Here is a 14,050-nt window from a genome sequence, read left to right as displayed (position 1 = left end):
AGGTTACCAGATATGTTAGCCTATTCTCAACTCTGGTTTGCATCATGAGAAAAAGACTTCAAAAGACCACACGCCCTACCCTTTCAGCACAGTCTTTCACTATATCCGATTCTAAGTATACAGTGGCAAGCAAACTGAACTTCAGTGGAACATGCCTTTATATCGCTCATGGACAGTAATGATTACCAATTCAACAACAAAGCCCAAATCATCCAATGTGAGTGTGAGTGTGGAGGTGTTTGGGTGCATATGAGTACACGGCACATGTTAACTTTCAGTCCTTGCAAGCACCATTCATAGACATCACTGTACTCTCTGAATTTTGACTGATGTCAAACCCCATTAAAATACTACTTTGTGGAAATTTAAGTCTTTGTTGTGGCTTCTTACAATCATATTCAAGCTGTGACAATGGACTGGATTCTAATCCTACCCTCCTCTCCCCCAAGTCTCAAAACATGCTCAGAGCAGCAACCGCAAGGGCAAGAAGGCAGCTTATAAGATGTAGATAACGCACAAATGAGGGGGACATATAGTTTGTATACAGGACTCTTACTGCCAAACCATACATGGGTAAGCCCCATATGCTAACACTAATTTTCTTTCTCAATTCCAGAAAGAAGGAAGAAAGAAAGAAAGAAAGAAAGAAAGAAAGAAAGAAAAGACAAAAAAGGAAAAGAAAAGAGAAAGAAAGAAAGAAATAGGGTACTGCAAAGGCTCTCACTTTTAAAAGATGAGAGTCTCTCACTTGACATTCAAGTATGTGCAAAAACCTTATGTTTCTCTGAACTGGGAGCATAATTTCATTTTGCATATTAATCAAAAAGTACTTTTTGCAATGGTTTTAATATTTCCTATCTTTCCTAGGAATGCAACTCTGTAAATTGAGGAAAGTTTTATGATGTTTCATGCAGAACTTTAGCAAATATTTTCACCATTTCAGAAGATGATGTTATTAAGCACAACAGTGCTCAAAGACTGCCCTTCCTTGATACAATCCCCCATCAGCACTTTTATCGGTGAATTTATATATAATACAAGCTATCCAACTACTTCACTTTATTTTCTACACTAATCATGTCCAAATGTTTGGAGTATCATTTAATCATGAATTACCTTCCACTTATTTCTCCCATTATATTATATATGGACATCATAATGACTTTTTTGAAAGTTCGTGCAGGTAAATTATTTACCTAATAACTTCATTTCAAGACACTAAGAGGGATGTTACAAATATATGTTGTCAAAGGGTTGGTACAGTTGGAACTCCTGACCCATAAACATTCGTAAACATTCTTCCACCTTGGTTCTTCCTGTGTCTACTTCAACAAACAAGTGAAAAAGGAATATGGGTGACAAATACACCCTAAGCCATTTATTTAAGCTTTTATATTATGCCTGGCCAGGGGTGGAAGTAAGTGCAAACTTTGGGTACAAAACAGAAATAAAAAAACTCCATTTGCTGTTCCTTCTTTAAAGGTTCTTTCACTTTTAGTCTCAGAAGAAAGACCCTCATTACCTGTAGGAAAGTGTGATCCTAAAGAGGGATATAAAAGGCGCCTGTGCCTTTATTTAGCCATAAGAATATTCATTATGGAAACTTTGAATGGATTAGGTAAAAATCAGAATAATTTAAAGAAGGTGAGTGGATTAAATCATCTCTCAAAGTAATTTATAAACTATTTCTTTTTTATTTTTGGCTTTGACTGACATGTTTAGTGACTTAGTCTGGGGAAAACTTGGAGAACACTTTTAATGCTCATGCAGAAGGGCATATATATTGGTGAATTTATTATTTTCACTTGTGATATAACACACAACGAGAACATTCAAAGATGAGGACAGAGACTTTTCACCGTTTCCAAAAAATGAACTCTCTTCTTTTGTGCTGTATGCCAACAGTGTCCACACAAACAATACCAAAATAACACAACCCTGAGACATCAGTCATCCCTACAAGGGGCTGATTAACACCTTGAACGTCTTCTTCCTTCTGTAACACCTGGTCTCTGGAGGGAGTGCTATATGATCCAGCTGACAATTACTAGAACTGGCATGAAGGTAACTCAACGCTGCACTGTGTGACCTTTCACAGTCAGCTTCTATCCACCATCTGTGGAACACAACAATGATGCTTGTCAGCTATGGACTTGACAAAGATATTCTCACTAACTTTTAGAAGCACAGTTACTCCCTTGTCAGCACAGGCACTGATATTTTTCATGTCTCTCTTGTAGAGTCTGAGGGCCCACTCATTAGCACACACTGTCCCCTCCCAGCTTCATTCTGGGTATTTTCTGGACTAAATGGACAGAGTACCCAGTGTCAATGCCTGGTATGCAGCAAGTACCCAAAAATGCAGTTAAATAAATAAATATATGAATAAATCAGTGCATCTTCTCTGATGTGACACAGAGAAGCCTCAAATTTGAATGTGTCTCTGGTTGTGAGTTTCCTGAGGGTAGACCTGCATCTCAACATCTAACAACATCCTTCTCGTATCCCTTACATTCCACAGCTTAGCACATCCTTGGTCAAAGCAGACACTGAATAAACATCTATGGAATGAATGAGGGTACTCTTACTTAGCAGATATTTGTGTTACTGGCTTCGTAATTCCCAACTGTGCAAGCACACAAAAGATTAATTATTACTGTAGAATAAGATTTGCCACGCTACTGAATACAACTTTACTGCAAAGCCTGGCTATGAAAACAAAAGCTGACATGCAGTAATAGAAAACAGCCTGAGCTGGAGCTCAAGAAGGCCAAGTGAAGAGTCCAACTCTGCCACTACTCAGGTGGATCAACCTGAGTACATCAGGTCTTTTGCTGGGCTTTCATTTTGGCCTCTCTGCAATAAGGGATTTAGATTAGAAATATATGTGGCAATTTATCCTTGTTATTAGTAGGAATTCATGAATTGGGTAAAGAACATAAAGCCGTAAGACTACAGAGCTCAAAACCAAGTAATTTTATAAACTACTTACCAATATAGTAAATTTGCAGTTACTTTACAACTTGTTTTAGCTTTTGAAGCACTATTAATTTAGGTCTTTGCCACGGTTTGATTAACAGCAGTGACAGCTGTATTTGGCTAGTCATGGCAAGACAGAATCAGGGACCATTTACTATGATAAGAACTATTTTTTACAAGAGAAAAATGAGTTTTGAACTGATAAGAAGCTCCTTCAAGTTAGATCATTTGTTTTGTAATTCATATTCTCACATAATGACTTTTGACCTTGGGCACATTGCTTAATACAACTGGATCTCTGATCTGTTATCTATAAAACAGGCTGAATTAGATCAGGCTCAACCAGGGGTGATTCTCCCTCTCTGTCCTCTCCCCAGGGGACATTTGGAAATGTCGGAAGACATTTTGGGTTGTCACAACTAAGTGGGAGGAGGTGCTACAGACGTCTGGTGGGTAGAGGCCGGGGATGCTCCTGCTAAACAGCCCACAGTGCCCAGGGCAGCCCCTTAGAACAAAAACATTTCTGTTGATAACAGGGATTGAGAAAAATCTGATTCAGATTACTCCCAAACCCTCTAAAATTTAAAAAAAAAAAAATGGTAAGTCTAAATTGTTAAATGTGGAACAGCAGGAGCTTATTCGTAAGCTACGGTTGGTCTATGAGAGAAGTTACAGCTACATGAGCTGAAACTTCTAAAAACTTGAAAGACAACTTACTTGGACATAAGCCCAATTTAAAACCATGCCTACCAGCTTTACACTTTGTGCATCACATGGGTAATTAATGTATAACTGTACCCTCCACAGCACCCTTTCTTTTTCTTCACCATTTACTCCACAGCAATGGGCATTGTTTGTTTTAGACACAGATGCCAGACAGTTCTGAAAAGACTGACAGTGATATCTTCTTGTCCTCACCGTAGAAAAATAAAGTGGCCCTAAAGATTACTGATAACTGACTGCAGTAAAATGGCTGGGCATTGCCCTTCACACAAAACACAAAGATGGCAACAGCCGGCAGGGAGGACACGTCTGAACTGTATACAGGGTCTACACATAAGATGGATGCCAACTGACAGCTGCTAGTTTACATGGGGTACAGAATCCAGCAACATGCCCTACCCTATTATCTTTCTAAAAATTACCAAATATCTGTGACATTCAATTAACAAAACCAATGAAGTATACTCATGGCCCTACACAGAAGTCTATCACCTTGAAAATCACCTATGAGCCTTGGTTTGTTCCAGGTGCACTTAGCAAAAAGATGTTCTCCTGTGCTGGTCAAGACTTCTCAAATTCTTGGTCTGTTAGCCCTAACAGTTCCTATTCTAAGCTCAGCTGTGTGTGTTAAGCTGCCAGAGAAACATCCACATATCTTCTTGAAATAAAATCACAGCAAGCTCACAGTTTTAGAAGAGGATGGGGAAAAATCTTTTTTCTAACTATCCTCAGAAATGGAGTGCATAAAATATAGATCTGGAAGTGCTATCATGGCATCTCTAATAATTCACCTTGATGATGTCTAAGACCAGAACTGAAGGGTATAATGACAGGGAATTAGAAGAATATCTTTTGCCATAAAGCAAAAAGAGAAAAACCTTTACATTCCCTTTGATATGTGACCATAATAATAATAAAATGAGTGGATGAAAGGTCAGCTCTTACATTTTCCATCGAATTGAAAATCTCAGCTAGATACGCAACAGAATCCCAAAATGCTAAGGATTTAGTGGCACTTCTTTTCTATATGAGCCTGTCACTAATTGACTCAAAATCATTCAATTTTTATTTACTCCTCTCTGACATGTGTCAGGAAATTCCTAGGCTTTACAAAGACATGGTGAACTGAATCCAAAAAGTCACCTGGGACACAAAAAGTAAGGCTCCACCCTTCAGAGTGAAATAGCCTATGACAGCACATTGTGCAGGAAACTGGGGGTGGGGGTGATCCAGTTTTTGGGAGACTTGGAGGCTTCTTGGAGGAGTAAAATTCACAGCAACAAGAAAGGCAGATACAAATGTGCAAAATCCCAAAAGCAAGAGAAGACACGGTCCCCCTCCAATCATAGGTGTCCATAGGTGATACAAACTCTTAGACATTTGATGAAAAACATACATATTAACAATGGAGACATGAAAAAATTCCATAGAAACATGATTAAAAGCTTTAAAAAGTCTAGGTTCAACCCAAATTTTGATAACCCCAGCCCCCTACACAAGCATATGCCTTACAGAGTCACAGGGCTGGGCCCAGATTCCCACTCCTAACTCCCAGATTTAATCAAGGCAGACTTAAATGGGCAGGAATTAGTGGAACGAGAAACTGGTATGTTTCTAATATTCCCCCACCATGATAAATAAGACCCCACAAGTCAGAGGTTGTAAAATGACGGCCCACAACTGCATCTAGTCTGTAAATATACTGTCTACCTTATTGGTGTCCTAAAAGGTTCGAGCCAGTATTTTTAAATAGGGTATTTCACATTTTTAAAAATGCACATTTCTGGGGCACTTGGGTGGCTCAGTAAGTTATGTGTCAGACTTCCGCTCAGGTCATGATCTCACGGTTCACAAGCTCAAGCCTCACGTTGGGCTCTATGTGGACAGCTCAGAGCCTGGAGCAGGCTCTGCTTCCTGATTTGGTGTCTCCCTCTCTCTCTGCCACTCTACTCTCTCTCTTACTCTCTCTCTCTCTCTCTCTCTCTCTCTCTCTCGCTCTCTCTTGCTCTCGCTCTCGCTCTCTCTCAAGAATAAACATTTAAACATTTTTTAATCATTTAAAATGCAGATTTCCAATCTGAGGGTTTTGGGTGTTTTGCTTGTTTGTTTGTTTTAATATTAGCTACCCCTTTAAACCATATAAGACTACTCCCTACTGTTCCCACTGCACTGAGGGGATTTTACTCCCTTCCCACCGCCCTTGTTCTTACAGAGCTTCCTATGATAGGGGCATCTGGGTGGCTCAGTCAGCTGAGCGTCGGACTTCGACTCAGGTCGAAGACCTTCAATCTCATTGTTGGTGAGGTAGGGCCCCACATCAGGCTGGGCTCGCTGCTGTCAGCACAGAACCTGCTTCAGATATCTGCCCCCTCTCTCTCTGCCCCTCCCCCACTCGGGCTCCCTCTCCCAAAAATGAATAAACATCTAAAAAAAAAAAAAAAGGAAGAACTTTCTATGGTAGACAAGTATCTATGCCCAGTTTTCAAAGGTGAGAAAATAGAAATCAAGAGTGCTTTGTGAGCTTTCTTCTATCTGCCTATTTCACTCAGGCCCCTTACCTGCCTGGCCCCTTTACATACATCCAAATTGGTGACCCTGGATTTAGGCCTGAACTCCATTCGCCAAAGAGTGCCCAACTCAGTGTACACATGTCATATAACACAACCACATCGAGTTGTCTCCCTAAAAATAGCCTATATCCAGCAGGTCCTTCAGGTGAAAAATGATCAAAGCAAAGTTACCAAGTCTGCTTCTCACCAGGCGTTCCCATCTACTGAAGTTCACCCAGTTTCTCATGCATGGCCAGCCCTAGAAAACCAAAGGCAAAAGCAGAACATCTGCTCGACTATGAACTGGGCCTTGCACTGGCATCAGTGTTAACCTGGATCCATTTATACAGGCCTGGAATCATGTCTATCATCTGCTCCTTGGTTTTTATTTAGAAACAAATTTCATCAATAATGACCAAAAGCAATTTTTTAAATGCTGTCACTCAAGGAAGTCTCATCTCCAACTCTGGTGTACTCACAAGAGAAGGAACCATGAAGGTAAGCAATGGCTTACAGTCATAGGACCAAAGAACTTTCAAGGCGTGGCAGAGTCTCCCAGTGTTAGGATCAGTGTTGGGACACCATGGTATAAGGAAACTGAGTAGTAAATGGTCCATGTGGTACATCCAGTAATTTTAGACCTCCTCAGTCATGACTGAAAATGCTACCACCAAGGCAGCTTGACAGCAGGCTCTGAGATTACACGTATTTGGGTGCATGTGCCTATTTGCAGAAAGACTGGATATTCAAGTTCAGGAGGTACATTGGGTCTGGTGTGAGGTGTGAGCCAGGCAGAATGCAAAAATCCTACAGCCAAAGAAGAGGGAAAGAACACATCTGCTAAACTTTGTTCAAAACCCCGTGCCCAGCACAGCGCTGGATAAATAACACATATCACAGTGACATTGAGTTATCTCCCTAAATATACTTTATATCCAATAGGTCTTTCACTGGAAAAATGGCTAAGGAAAAGTTACCAAGTCTTCTTCCCACCAGTTGTCCCCAGTTTCTCATGCCAAAGATCAGAGGAAAACACTGGATTCCTTTCCCCTATCCTTTAATCTATCAGCAATTTTATAAGATTCTACCATCAAAATACTCCCCAAATCCTTCCATTTCTACTCATCTCCACCCCTACCTCCCTGGTCCAAGCAGCAGGACTCCCACCTAGACGCCTGCAGTGGTGTCCTAATTGGTCTTGCCACCCGCACAATGCTCTGTAGAAGGCAGCCAGAGTGGTCTCAGGGGACATAAAGCAGGCCACCCTGTTCAGACTCTGCAAAGCCTTCCCATGGCAAGAAAAATAGAATGTATGATCTTCGGTATGGCCCCTACGGGCAGGGATCATGCTCTGGCCCCTACAACTGTACCAGCTGTACCGGGTCGAGGGAGGGGGTGGTGGGAGTGGGGGGCTTCACATGTGTGCTTACCTCTGCCTAAACTTCTTTTTGCCCTGCTCCCTACCCAGCTAGCAGCAGCTACTCATCCTCAGAGAGGACTTTTATGACCCACAAACCCATATAAGGCATTCCTGTTGATCTTTCTCATAGTACACTTGAAAGTTTGTCCTTCTACATTTATTTGGAGTCTGTTTCATATCTGTTCCCTCACTTGACTATCGGCTCCAAGAAGGCAGGAGTTATGTCTGTAGTAGCCATCCCCATACACAGAGCATGCAACTGACACCAAGTGGATACCCAGCAAAAATGCCTTGCACCCATTTGGGCTCCTTCATTCATCTCTCCCTCAAAAGGACAGGGAGTAGGGCAACAATGATTTCATCTAAAAGGCTGTCATAATCCTAAAAGCTAGCATAATAGTTTACACACCAAAGCACAGTGCATAAAAAGTGTTGTGCTGTCCATCTGTCCCTCTAGTTAAATATGGTCTCTCTAGCTAGTCACGGTGACAAAGAAAGATGCGTGCACTTCTGCTCCATCGCCCACATCCCACACCTGATACTTTCCAAACAATTAATCAATTATTAATTGTGGCAGCGACCACATTTTCATCATTTAAGATCCACCTTCAGAAAGGATGCATAAACATTCTCCACAATGTCTAGCTTCATTAAGAGAACACTCTTCACATGAGCTGAAATCGATACAAAATGAAGAAAGTTTCAGCAGGTGACGCTGAGCTCTACTGCAATGACATCTTCCCCAAAAGGCACACACAGAGCACGGAAGCAGAGCAGTGACAACTGATGGAATCAGAGTAAATGTTTCATTTTTCCACTGCTACTGTGTAAAGTTTGTTGTATTTGCAAAATCAAACAAGGATAGATTCTTCTCAGGCACTATTCTAAGAGAAAAAAAAAGTAATGCAAATGTTTAAACAAAAGATAATATTACGTGTGTCAATGAAGATTTTCATTTTTCCCGAGTACGTTCTAATTCATTGTTTTTGCTTTATTTTGCTGAAGTACAAGATAGTATCTATATTTACACTACTTACTGTAAGAGTGTGTGAACAGTCCACTGGGGTTTTTTTAATGAATCTAAATAGTTTTCTTCACTTGGAGTTATGTGCCTATAATAAACTATGCTCAAAATATGCTTACCAATACTGTAAGATGGAAATGCTTTGGAAACAAGGAAACACTATTCATATTAAAGGGGACATCTACATCCCTGAAATGGACAGCAAATGCTACCAACAGCTCACACTGAAGCCTTACCACTGAGATCACCTGGTGCCAGCCAAGTTCAACCACACCTTCTCAGTTGGGGTTTTTCATCTGCAACTGATGAGACTTAACTCAGAGTTTCCTGCAGAACTTCCTCCACCGGCATCCCTATTACTGTTGACACCTGGTTTTCCTCCCCCTTCTGACCACTTCTTTGTTTCTCTCCCTGACACTGTCACTGGGTGCAGCCCACAGTCCTGGACGTGCTCTCTCACCTCTGTGCTAATTTATTCACCCTGTCTCTTTTACTGTCACCGCCATTCCTGGCCCAACATCACAGTTGCTCTCTCCAAACTCACCGCCACTTCAGTGTCTCTTTCAATTGTGTACTTTATAAACTGATCTTATCTGCTCCACCCCCGCTCCTCAACCACCTACCTGGCTCTCCCGCTAATTTCCCCATTTTAACAGCAGCATTCCTTCTGAACTAAAATACTTGATGGAAACAATGAACACTTATCTGTAATTTTCAAACTCTCCTTCAGCTCTAGAAAAGGAGAAGTAAAGACGTGTGAAGGAATGGAGTGGGAGCAGAGAGGCTGGGGCTCCTTTTGCTTCCTTGGTCAGACTGGGTGGCCTGGTGCTTCCCATACAGCCTTACCCCCCAGTGGCTTCAGGACTCCCCCTCCTTCAAGGTAAGAACTCCAGAGCTTTCCATCTGCAAATCTCCCTTCATACTCAGAATGATCCTCCTGACTGCTGCTTTTATCACCCCATGCCTCTGCTCAGCAGCTGCCTGCTCACACAGGGATTCAGTCCTACATATATCTGTTGTCTATGCACTTAATCACTTGTCAAGTACCATCCCAGGCCTCAAAGGGTTATTATCATTTAAGTTAAAAAGCTATGACTACAGGGGCGCCTGGGTGGCTCAGTCGGTTAAGCGTCCGACTTCAGCTCAGGTCACGATCTCACGGTCCTTGAGTTCGAGCCCCGCGTCGGGCTCTGGGCTGATGGCTCAGAGCCTGGAGCCTGCTTCCGATTCTGTGTCTCCCTCTCTCTCTGCCCCTCCCCCGTTCATGCTCTGGCTCTGTCTCTGTCTCAAAAATAAATAAACGTTAAAAAAAATTAAAAAAAAAAAGCTATGACTACAGTCCAAAAATATTCCAAATAAAAAGAGATCTAAGGACCTGTTCATACCCTTACTGAACACATGTTACTTAAAAGACAGACACTAAATTGTGGAAAATATATAAAACTTTTTTGATGACCCTCATTAATGGCGATCATAGTTAATATTATATTGTATATTTGAAAGTTGCTAAGATAATAGATCTTAAAAGTTCTCACCACAAGAAAAAAATGTGTAACTATGTGTGGTGATGGATGTTAACTTTAATTAATTGTGATAATTATTTCACAATATATCCATAAATCATCATGCCGTACACCTGGAACTAATACGTTAATTATATCTCAATTTTTAAAAATAAACAGGAAATGGTAAAATCTAAAGCCTGGACCATCAAAAAAAAAATATACCTGTTTTTACATATGCATTTATAGGTGAACTAGGGAACGTGGAAGCCAAAGGAAGGAAGTCTGATGTGAAAATCAGGGATCCCTTCCCAGGAGAAGAATTACACTTGATCATGAAGAATAAACGGTTTCTAGTTTGGGACGGTAGGAGCTGATGGGAAGAGCATGTACAACCACAATTCCCAATGTGGGCACTGCAAATAATCTTTCTTAGTCCTAAACAAATCATAATCATTCCTTTTGAGGAGTGAAACCCCCTTCTCCCTCTTAGGCCCCCAATCTCTTCTTCCTTCACTCTGTCAATCTATGAAGATCCACACACCTCAAGACTCAGCCCAAGACCCAACTCTGTGTTCTTTTCTGATCACTCCAGATCCCAAAGACCCTCTGCTTGCCAGACTCCCTGACCACTATCTGTTTCAGACTGATGGCATTTGATTACACATTGTTTTAGTCTCAAACCTCATGTTCCTATCACATTATTTTGTTTACAAACATTTGGTTTGCATATTTTATCTACCCAACGCACTAAAAGCTCAAGCTTTTGGTGGTTTGTCATACAAATGTATGAACATACATAGTAAATGGCTTATTGTACAAATGACAATTGAAATTTTTATGATGAATTAGAAGTGTAATTTAAGATACAAATCACACAAGTATCGCAATGAAACATATAGGTAGGTGGTAGCACTCACCTAAGATTCTTGTGATCAACTTAAAACCACACATCTCCTTAAGGTAAAAAGTAAAAGACATTTCTTTAGTTTCTTTCATCTGTCTTCACCAGATCACCATCTCACCAATTCTTTTATTAGAAAACAGATTGAGAGCTCATAGTAGAGGTAAACCAATACTGCCCCGCAAAGCGCTGAATAAAGAATTCCACAGTCAAGAGCTACAGGAGATACAAACTCATCAATGTACCTTACAATCTGAGAGCATAATCAATAGCATTTGTAAGCTCATCTCTCCTACTTAACAATCGCACTCCATGTGAATATAGCAGAATCCGATCCACTGGGATGTTAGAGAAATCTCTCCTCTTTCAAACTCTTTCTCCTGATTCTAGGATACCATGAAAAGACATTTTTAGCATCTTGTGAAGAGCTAAATGCATTCAAAGTCTATATTATCAAGCATCAAGAACAAATTCCACCTGTTTCCCATTCTAACATTTTTGAGTAAAGGGGACTAGAAACACCAGGAGACCTCACTACCCTTATTTCAGGAAAGGAGTGAAACTGGAGGCTGCCCCCACGCCTTCTAGAACAGCTCCAACAGTTCAACAGGGATCCCTCCAACAGGGATCCAAGAGACGGTGCCACTTTGGGCGTGGAGACCAAATAACCCTTAGTGTGAGTCTCCTGGGCATGGAACGGCCCCAGCAGGGCAGGTCACAGTGACCAGACTGAACTCCATGGGGCTTTCACATGCGGGAGTCTTAACAATGACAATGACCAGACCTTCCTTTTATTTAGTTTTCACCTCCAGGCAGGGACAGATTAAGAATGACCCTCTAAGTGGATAAAGGCATATACAAAATAAAGTACATCATATGGACTTTAATCAAAGACTGCAGGATTTAAAAGGCTGGCGACAAAAGCCACCAGAATTCTCCCACCTTGGGGAAAGGCTTCCACCAATCCCGCAGGTAACTGCGGCGCTGGCCCAAGTGTCCCCAGGTCCGCTCGCCTCGCCCTCGGCCCATCTCCGCAAAGAAAGCCCGGGAGGCTTGGGCAGCGCTCCCCGGGGCGCAGTTCTGGGCTGTGGCTGGAGCTAGTTAAACCGCCACAGATTGGCGAGGCGTCCCCCAGCGCGCACTTCCTCCGCTCCGGCCCCGGGGCTGGGCAGAACTTGGGAGAGCACGACCAGGGAGGAAAAGGGGCTGGAGTGAGGAAGCGCCCGAGGGTGTCTCGGCCGCAGCCTTGTACCGCCACACACGACAGCTGTCGGCGGAGAAGGGGGGGAGACCGGGGACGCCCGCCCCGAGAAAACAAAAGCCAAACGCCCACCGCCGGGCGCCCGGTGGCCTGAGGCCGGCTTGGGACCGCCTGGAATCCCGCCCCGGCCCTCGTCCCGCGGGCCGAGGCTGAACCGGCGCCTCCCTGCCCAGGTGGCCGCGCCGACACCCCCGGCCCAGGTGGCCGCGGCGGCCGGGAGCGGGACGGTACGGGGCCACGCCACGCCCGTCCGAAGTGGGTGACAAGTGGGGCAGAGCCTCGCGCGGGGAGCCCGGCGCGCGCCCGGCGGCGAAAGAGAAAGAGAAAGAGCCGGCGCCGGGAGGAGGCGACTCCTAACCGCCACCGCCCCCTGGCCCGGCCCGGCCTCGCCGCGGGCGACGCGCACGCCCCTCAGTCGGGCGCGGGGCCCGGGGCCAACCCCGGCGGCGGCGGCGGCCGTGGGCGCTCACGCGGTCCCCCGACCACACGGCTCGGGCTGCCGCGTCGTCCTTACCCCGAGCAGAGCCGGGCCGCCCGCAACGCCGACTCGGCGACAGGCCGGCGGGGCGCGAGCCGGAGCGGCGAAGCTCGGCCGGCCCAGGCTGCGGCGCCGCTGGCCCCGCGGTGCCCGGCGGGAGGGGCGCGAGGGTGCACGCGCGGGGTGGGGGCGCGGGAGCCTCCCCTGCCGGCCCCGCGCGCATGCTCCCGCCGCACCTGCCTCGCTCCGGGTTCCGCTCCCCGGGGAGCGGAGTGGACGCGGGGCGGCCGCTCGGGCTTTCACGTGGGAGGGAGGCGGCTGCGGCTGTATCTTCGAGTGCGTCTTTCCCCTTATATGCTCCCCGGCAAGGAGTCCCCCAAATCTTGGCTACTTCCTTCCTGACCCCTACCCACTCGTGCAGTGTTGTCCCGGGGCGCTCATCCCTGCTTCATCCCAGCTCTTCGGATTCACCTTCCAAATGTTCTCAGGCCTCTGGATTCCTCTCTGTTCTGCTGCTCCTTCGGATTTTGCAACCTCCTCTCAGATGCCCCTTTCCCGCTCTTGACTTCTCTACACACCCGTCTGCGGATACCATTTCAAAATAAAAGAATACTCTTTTTGAGCGGCTAGAACAAATGATTACTGACCCTGTTCTAGCTGCTTGAGATTGAGTAGGAAACAGGAGCAAAGGAGTTCCTGCCCTCAGGAAACTTACAGTCTTACAGGTTAGTGTTAGGCTTTCACAAAGCATCGTTGCAGGTTTGGAGAGAAACTTATTAAATCTTTTATGTTGGTTTATGTTTAAAAGTAGCTGGTAATCGAAGACTGTATTTTGTGACTTTTAGATGTAATTTTCTTTCATGGAGGTGTCTTGTGTAAAAATTCTAGTATGCAAATAATAGCTGTCAAGTACAAAACAAATATTAGCTTGCTTCCAGCAAGAAATTCAGTGATTTAACATGATTAAGAATAATAACTTCTAAATGATCTTTTTGGTTTGTTGTTGACTACCATAAACCAACAACTAAAACTTTCATTTTTCAGGTGAGACTGGTCCGTTGGTACAAACACCATTTAGCGTTTTTACTGAAGAGAGAAATAGAAAACCCTTTGCTAATGCAGTTTTTCAATTAGGAACCATGATCACAGAAATTTATAAGTACACATACACACACGGCTGTGTTCTATGCTCTAATCAATTAAGAAAAAC

At 43.9% G+C, this 14,050-nt stretch overlaps 1 protein-coding gene across 2 annotated transcripts in view; it reads right to left on the bottom strand.

Annotated features, from left to right (window-relative positions):
• Positions 1-12,949, bottom strand: part of L3MBTL4 (L3MBTL histone methyl-lysine binding protein 4) — a 447,392-nt gene extending 434,443 nt beyond the window's left edge. For both annotated transcript variants that reach the window (XM_047828725.1, XM_047828726.1), the window contains exon 1: positions 12,877-12,949. The gene's annotated coding sequence lies outside the window, so the exon portion shown is untranslated. The remainder of the gene's footprint in view (positions 1-12,876) is intronic.
• Between the last annotated feature and the right edge of the window lie 1,101 nt (positions 12,950-14,050).

This window comes from Prionailurus viverrinus, chromosome D3 (assembly GCF_022837055.1).
Source record: "Prionailurus viverrinus isolate Anna chromosome D3, UM_Priviv_1.0, whole genome shotgun sequence".
In the NCBI taxonomy this organism is placed as follows: domain Eukaryota; kingdom Metazoa; phylum Chordata; class Mammalia; order Carnivora; family Felidae; genus Prionailurus; species Prionailurus viverrinus.
Note: the sequence above shows the minus strand (reverse complement) of the source record. Positions and strands in the feature narration are given on the sequence as shown.